The sequence below is a fragment of the Solea solea genome, chromosome 10 (assembly GCF_958295425.1).
Source record: "Solea solea chromosome 10, fSolSol10.1, whole genome shotgun sequence".
In the NCBI taxonomy this organism is placed as follows: domain Eukaryota; kingdom Metazoa; phylum Chordata; class Actinopteri; order Pleuronectiformes; family Soleidae; genus Solea; species Solea solea.
The window spans coordinates 11,709,964-11,716,942 of record NC_081143.1 but is presented as its reverse complement, the minus strand read 5'-3'; the positions used below and the strand labels follow the sequence as shown (position 1 = coordinate 11,716,942).

Sequence of the window (6,979 nt, the reverse complement as noted above, 5' to 3'; positions counted from 1 at the left end):
CATTCCCATTTTATTTTCATTCATGCATACCCTTTGGTTTATTCATGTGTTTACTGTTATTATTTCCATTTCATTGTTAAAGCTTTTACTGTAACGTCGTCTGTGCATATTTCTTGTGATCAGTAACTAAGATCAGTGTACCAAGAATTAAGAACTCCAGTAATGAGATTGACTTACAATGAAATGATTCACTGAAAATAAACAATAAACAAGTGTTCAGTTCATCTGTTTACAGAGCAGCAACCCACAGGCTACATTCTATGGGTCTAACTTTAGCAACTTTAGCCTGCTGGGAAAAGATGACTTGGACCAATCATTGCCCTCATTTCCAGCTGGAGAGACGCCTAATTCCAAGTGACAAAATCGATTTTACGTATATGTCCTAGATTAAAACCTTTTTTTTTTCCTGTGGAGGACAACATTCTGGTCACTCCGTCTCATATACCTTCCCTTTCACTTTTGCTCCTATCCTTCTGTCACACATCTCCCCTGACACTGGCCTCCAACCCAATCCACTTTTGCTCACTGTCTATTGCTTCAGATGGTTAACCCCACAAATTTAAACTCATCCACTTTCTGTATCTTGAAGCCTTGCATTTTCACTGTACCACTTGTTTTCACTGTCATTCACACAACGGCAATGTGTCTCGCTCCAACTAAACTTCATCCCTCTTCTCGCCAGTGCATACCTCCACCTCTCCAGGCTTTCTCCCACCTGTCCCTACTCTCACTACAGATTACAATATCATCTGCAAACAACATACTCCACGGATCTGTCATCCTATCCATCACCAGTGCAAACAAGAAGGGGCTTAGAGTCCCAAATGCTAATAGCTGGCTAATCCACAGTGCACAATCCACAATCTTGACCCTTCTCTTTAAAGTCATTCAAAGACACTTACTTGTAACAGAAGGCTCCAGAGAGCAATAACACCAACCCTTCTGTTCCATTTTGCGCTGCTCTTGTTCAAGTTGAAAGAATCTTTTCATGACAGGCTGCACATCCATGATGTTTTTTTTTTTTTCTTTCTTAGAAACTCTAATTAAGATATCACTGTTCTCATGCTAACACCTTCTTTGGATCAACTCACCTATGACATTGGATTTATGACATAACTTTAGATCAAAGGACAAAGACAGTATTGAAACTGCAGCTATGTCCTTCAGTTGTGGAACACAGCTAAGGGCATCACCGCTCTGACTCGATCCACTCTCGCTGTTTGCTCTAAAACTTAAGCAGCTTTATATAAAATGGATCCCACGGGAGATGGACCACGCAATGGTAGAAATCGTAAGCATTTCATTCATCATGTTACACAGACCTTTTTAATGTATTCCCAAGAGTGCTAAGGTAAAAATAGTTACCATTTAATTCTATGAATGGTCATAGTTATATTGGTTTCATTTATAGGTCCATGTTGGTACATTTCACCAAGAGGAGCTGTACCACCAGCTAATCAGTTGACCAACCTGCACATTGCTATGTTGGATCACTCTGCACGTATTGGACAGAACGTAGAAAATCTCAGGCAACTTAGGAGACTTCTGATGGCTGAACAGCAGGAAAGAATGTTCCGTTCACAGGAATTTATTCTGTTGCGAGACCTCTTTTGACAATGCAGGGAAACATAGGAGGAGGACATCTATTCAAATGTGTTAAGGTTAGTTCATTTTTTGAAGTGTGGGTGTGTGAGGTACTTACCTATAGTAGTGTTGTACACACAGGTTAAACCATCAGCACAATGGTTTAACCTGCACGAACAGGGAGAGCAGGACTGGGGGGTGGACTGAAGAGGCAGCCAGAAAACAACAAAAAACAAAAACACATCTTCAATACGATACGATATACCTTTATTGTCCCACAGTGGGGAAATTCCCAGTATTACAGCAGCAAAGACATAAATTATACAAATGATATATTATATATATACGTTTGCACAGCAAACAAGGAACAGCAACTACAGGTGCACGATGGAGCATTGTGACAGTGGATGAAAGAATTTCATATTATAGTGATCACAGTGCATGTATGCCCAACACAGCCTGCAGTGTTATGTAAAACGCACTGGCCAAATTATCAACAGCCAACTGATCCTGAGAGCTACTGCTGCCACAATTGAGACTTGTTGCTAAACAAATCCAAGAGATTTCCGCTGGTGAAAGACATGCACTCATTCCCTCACTGCGGGACTACTAAAGGACGATCTTATTAGCGTTACATTTATTGAGCTGTGGCGTTAAACCGGTCACGTCATTAATGTTAAATTTTCGTCCAGAGGTTGACAGGTCTGTTATGAAAATTAATGCACTTCACAATTCCACATTCTCAAACCAGGTCCATTTAGTGTTGGAGCGGCGTTCAGCGCCGACCTCCCGTGTAAAATCAGCCACACTACAGAGGGATAAAACCAATTTCGTCACTTGCAATTAGGCGTCTCTCTGGACCCATAGTTAGACCCATAGACTGTAGCCTGTGGGTTGCTGCTCTGATGCACGTAAACAGATGAACTGAAAGCCGTCAAAAAGTCAAAATGCGTATATGCTAAGCAAAATGCATAAAGGTTGGCAGGTCTGTGTCCTGAGTTTCCTGCTTTGGTCAATGCCGGGTTCCGGCAACTTCCCTGAAGTGAACTGGAAAAAAAACAGCCTAGACATGAAAGACCAAACAATGGCTAGATGAATGAGTAAATAGGTTTATCTCATAAAAAATAAATAAATAAATAAATTAGGTTAAAAAAAAAAAAAACTATAACTCTTGGTTCTTATCTTCTCTTTGTTATACTCACAAACTGCTGATTAACATAGGCTTGAGATGAAACACTGTTTGTTGAGCTGCAGCTGTTGAGTTTATGCATGTAGGAACATCATTTTAAATCACTGAAGGTATTCTAAATGTAGCGTGTCATTGGACAAGACACTTATCCCCACATTGCTCCTGACGGCTGTGCCGGCAGGGTGTGAATGGGTATGAAAGATATGTGATAGAAAATGGGAGCACATTGATGCGCTGTGTCAGTGACTTGGTGAATGGCAAAACTGTAGTGTAAAACAGCTTTGAGTGGTCATCAGGACGAGAAAAGCACTATAAATACAGAACATTTACATTTACCATCTCTAGTGCTTTCCTGGCTGACATTCCTTTGCAACATTGTGAGGACATCCGAGAAAGTGCCTTTGGAGTGACGGACTGGGGTCAAGATGGGGAACCAGAGGGTGCCCCACTCTTTATCCTCCATGGGACGGTCTACGTTAGGGTGCTGGAGAGTCCATCCATTTTTGCGGACCTTGGATCCACAAGGGAATAAAACATTTTCACCCTGGACATGGATCGAATTTGTGAATCAGGAAAATGCTTACACTCTTGTCCCTCAATGTATTCTGTGAGGGTGCTCCAGCAATACGTATGGCTGCAGGTCCATTTGATCCTTGTATTGTCAAAAGCCTTGTCCACAAAGCTCAAAGGCAAACCCATTTCCATTTGGGCTTGGACTTTGACAAGGTTTCCCTTTGTCAGCAGTTCTGCTCATAGTATTTGCTCATAGAATTTCTAGGCACAAGAAAATGGTGGTTTGGTGGACTTTAGATTCTGTTTCTGCTTTTTGTGTCTTACAGAATCCGACTGGTGTCAATGAACAGTCATCACTTGGAAAGTTTGCAGCCAAGTGTGGAGTACCGTCTTCAAGTTGGGGAGCAGCTGTTGGCCCACGTATAGAGCTCCAAGTGTATCTTTCCAGGTTTAATGGCCTTAGCCTGCTTTTTGCAAATTCTGTGGTCTGATGGGTCTTTGAAAGGTGACCTCCAGCTATTACTAGGAAAGTTTGCAGCCAAGTGTGAAGCAGCTGGGATGAGGATCAGAACCTCTAAGTCCATGGTTTTCATGGTGAATTCCCCCCTTCAAGTTGATGAGGAGCTGCTGGCCCAAGTGAAGGGGTTCAAGTATCTTGGGGTCTTGTTTGTGAGCGACGGAAACATGGAGTAGACAGATGGTTCAGGGCTGCCTGAAGTAGAGGTTACATTTCTTAATTGATCAGTTGATCTGTTCCGACCCTCATCTGGGACCCAATTTGGAAGAAACATCTCTTGACTTTGAGAAATACCCAGTGCCTCGTCACAAAGTTGAATCCTCGTATATATTTTTCTGCACCTGCCTTCCTCAAAGCTTTCTGCTGAGACCTGCCCTCTACTTCTGCCTCTGATTGGCTCTGACCAAGACAGTCTGAGCCAATCACTAATGCCACAGACCTCAATAATACTGAAGTCTGTTATACTGATGATGCTTATCACAAGAATCTCCTTTTGTCAAAACAAACAAGCCCCAAAATACAAGCTCCACTCATAAAACCAAACAACTTGATCTTTACTCAAAACCAACCACTGTCATTAGACAACACACAAAGGCAGCTAATGCATGATGTAGGGTTGGACAGTAAGCAATATCAACCATTCATTCTGTAGAGGCAGCAATGTCTGTTTTGCAAGCCAAATCCACTTCAAAACTTTCTCAACAAATTACATAACACTAGTTATGTATTGTTGTTTTTGTTTGTTTTGTGTTTATTTTTGGTGTGTTTTTCTTCTATGGGGTTTAACAGCAGCTTGCATCCCTGATGTTGCATTACAGCGATTGGAATTAAAAACCCATATGAAAGTCATATTCTTTCTTTTCTCCTCAGTCTCACCCAGCTTCTTAGAAACAAGTCACATGATATTTGGTCTGATGACATAACAAAAGATCAAAGGAATCTACAGTATAAAAGGTGCAGCTATGTCCTTCTACTGTGGTTTATGGCTAAGGAAAGTAACATTATGGATGCTGTAAAATACCAACACCATTCAACCTTTGCAAACTGCGGTTAAACACCACCGGTTACTAAGTATATCAACGCATCCACACCTGCAGTTTCCACTCAAAGTTAAGCAGCTTATTTAAAATGAATCCCATGGGCGATGGACCACACAGTGGTAGAAACCGTAAGTATTTGGTTCATCATTTTACAAAGACCTTTGCAAAGGCTAATTATGGTTGAAAGATTCACAGTGAAATCCCATGGTCAGTAAAATCTACATTATTCACAGGTCCATGTTGGTACATTATACCAAGAGGACATTTGCCACCAGCAAATCAGTTGACCAATCTGCACATTGCTATATTGGATAACTTTGCACTATTGGGAAGAGGCCAAGAAGATCTTAGGGACATTATGGTGGTGTTGGTATATGCACAGCAGCAAAGAATGCAAGTTTTACAACAAATTCAGGAGCTGCCAGAGCCCAGACTATCCAGGCAATGACAATGCGGGAAGACAAGGGAGGAGGGAAATAATTAGTACACATACATGATAAATTATCTGCTTTTATGTAGATTATTATGTAGACGCATATCTGCTATTTGGCTGACTTCAGAGCAACTGGTAGTATTTCATCAGCTATAATTTCATATACAGTATGATGTCACATATCATATGAAACATTCACACGTACAGTTCTAGACTTCAAATGTTTTTCCCTAGGCGGAGACCCGCGCAGGACTCTATATCTCTATATACTGCTCGCATAAAATCCCAGGATGCATCATGAAAAGTAGTTTACAGCAGATGTTCACCAACCAAGCAATGCAGAAGACCATGCAGGGCACTCACTGAATGAAAAAACAAACAAAGAACATTCTGCCCCACAGGACTAAGCAGAGAGTGACATCACATTCCTTCTCTGTTTTGTTATAGGGTCTTATGTTTTGATTGCCAATCTGAAGTAGTTTTTTTTACCAAATTAACCCATTAATTGTTGCAATTCATTCATTTCTAACACAATGTAATCTAACACACTGCTTGTGGCAGGTGTTTCAAGTGCAAGTGGACAGCAGAAAAATGTGGAACTGAAATCAGCAATGATAAAAATAGAAGTTTGACAAGCTCTACAGCAAATTCACAAGTTAAAACTGTTGAGTAACCTTTATATATGAACAAATGCCAGATGCATATAAGCCTTTGCTAAATTAGTTCACAGTGCTGATTAAGCTTATCAGCTCCACACAACTCTCTCTGTTTATCTGTATTTTTTTTTTTTAAACATAATTTTGTTTAGACACATTTGTACTGACTCCAACAATAGTATATCTAGATAATAACACCTGACTTCTCCAACCTGGGGCTAGGTCACCTTAGTCAGTCTGATCAATACAAGTCTGATTTTAAATGTATTATTTGGATAATTAGCTACATATTGCAATTTAGTGGCACATGTGATACGTTATTATTATTATTATTTTTTAAGTTTACATTTGTTATTGACAACATTACTGCCGTGCATTTGACAGTAGAGTTTATATTTAGTATGTCTACCATGTCTGCACAGTGGGATTTCAATGATTTCACAGTGTGCTGCTGTTCTCCTGGGTTACTGGAGTGTGACAAGCTTTACTCACTATCTATCAAACAGGTAATTAATTAGGACAGATCGATTCAGAGCCTAAGTGATAATGATCTCTCGCGGACATCTCACTTATTTATCTGCGGAGGAGGGTTGTACACACACACTCTCTTTCTCACACACACACACACACACACACAACATTATCTCGGATTGACAATGTGAACAAATGTTGAAGATGATTATGTAAATGCATGCACACACTAAAACACAATCAACATACATCTTGCAAAGGTAGAATTTATCCAGTCTGGATCAAGAAACACCTGCACATACACAAACACACACACACTCACAAAAATACACACATCTTAACTCAGTGCCTCCTTTAATAGGTGCTTTTTGCAGTAAAAACCCAGGACAAAGCTACTTTGTGAGCGAGCCAACCCAAATTACAGTCACAGGACACATTTGTCTTATAAACTTTGTAAAACCATGGAAGTCCAACAATCCAACAAGAAGCCTCCTTTATTGCTAATTTATCGCACACGACAAATACAGCAGTTGTGACATATGGTTTAGTTTGGAAGGAATTTGCAGAACTTGTGTC

The 6,979-nt window shown here is 40.3% G+C and overlaps 1 long non-coding RNA gene across 1 annotated transcript; it reads left to right on the top strand.

Moving 5' to 3' along the window:
* The first annotated feature begins 1,175 nt into the window (after positions 1 to 1,175).
* Positions 1,176 to 4,454, top strand: LOC131466548 (uncharacterized). Its single transcript, XR_009241436.1, has 3 exons — positions 1,176 to 1,291; positions 1,412 to 1,661; positions 3,613 to 4,454. It is a non-coding gene; the product is annotated as an uncharacterized LOC131466548 (long non-coding RNA).
* Positions 4,455 to 6,979: the final 2,525 nt, after the last annotated feature.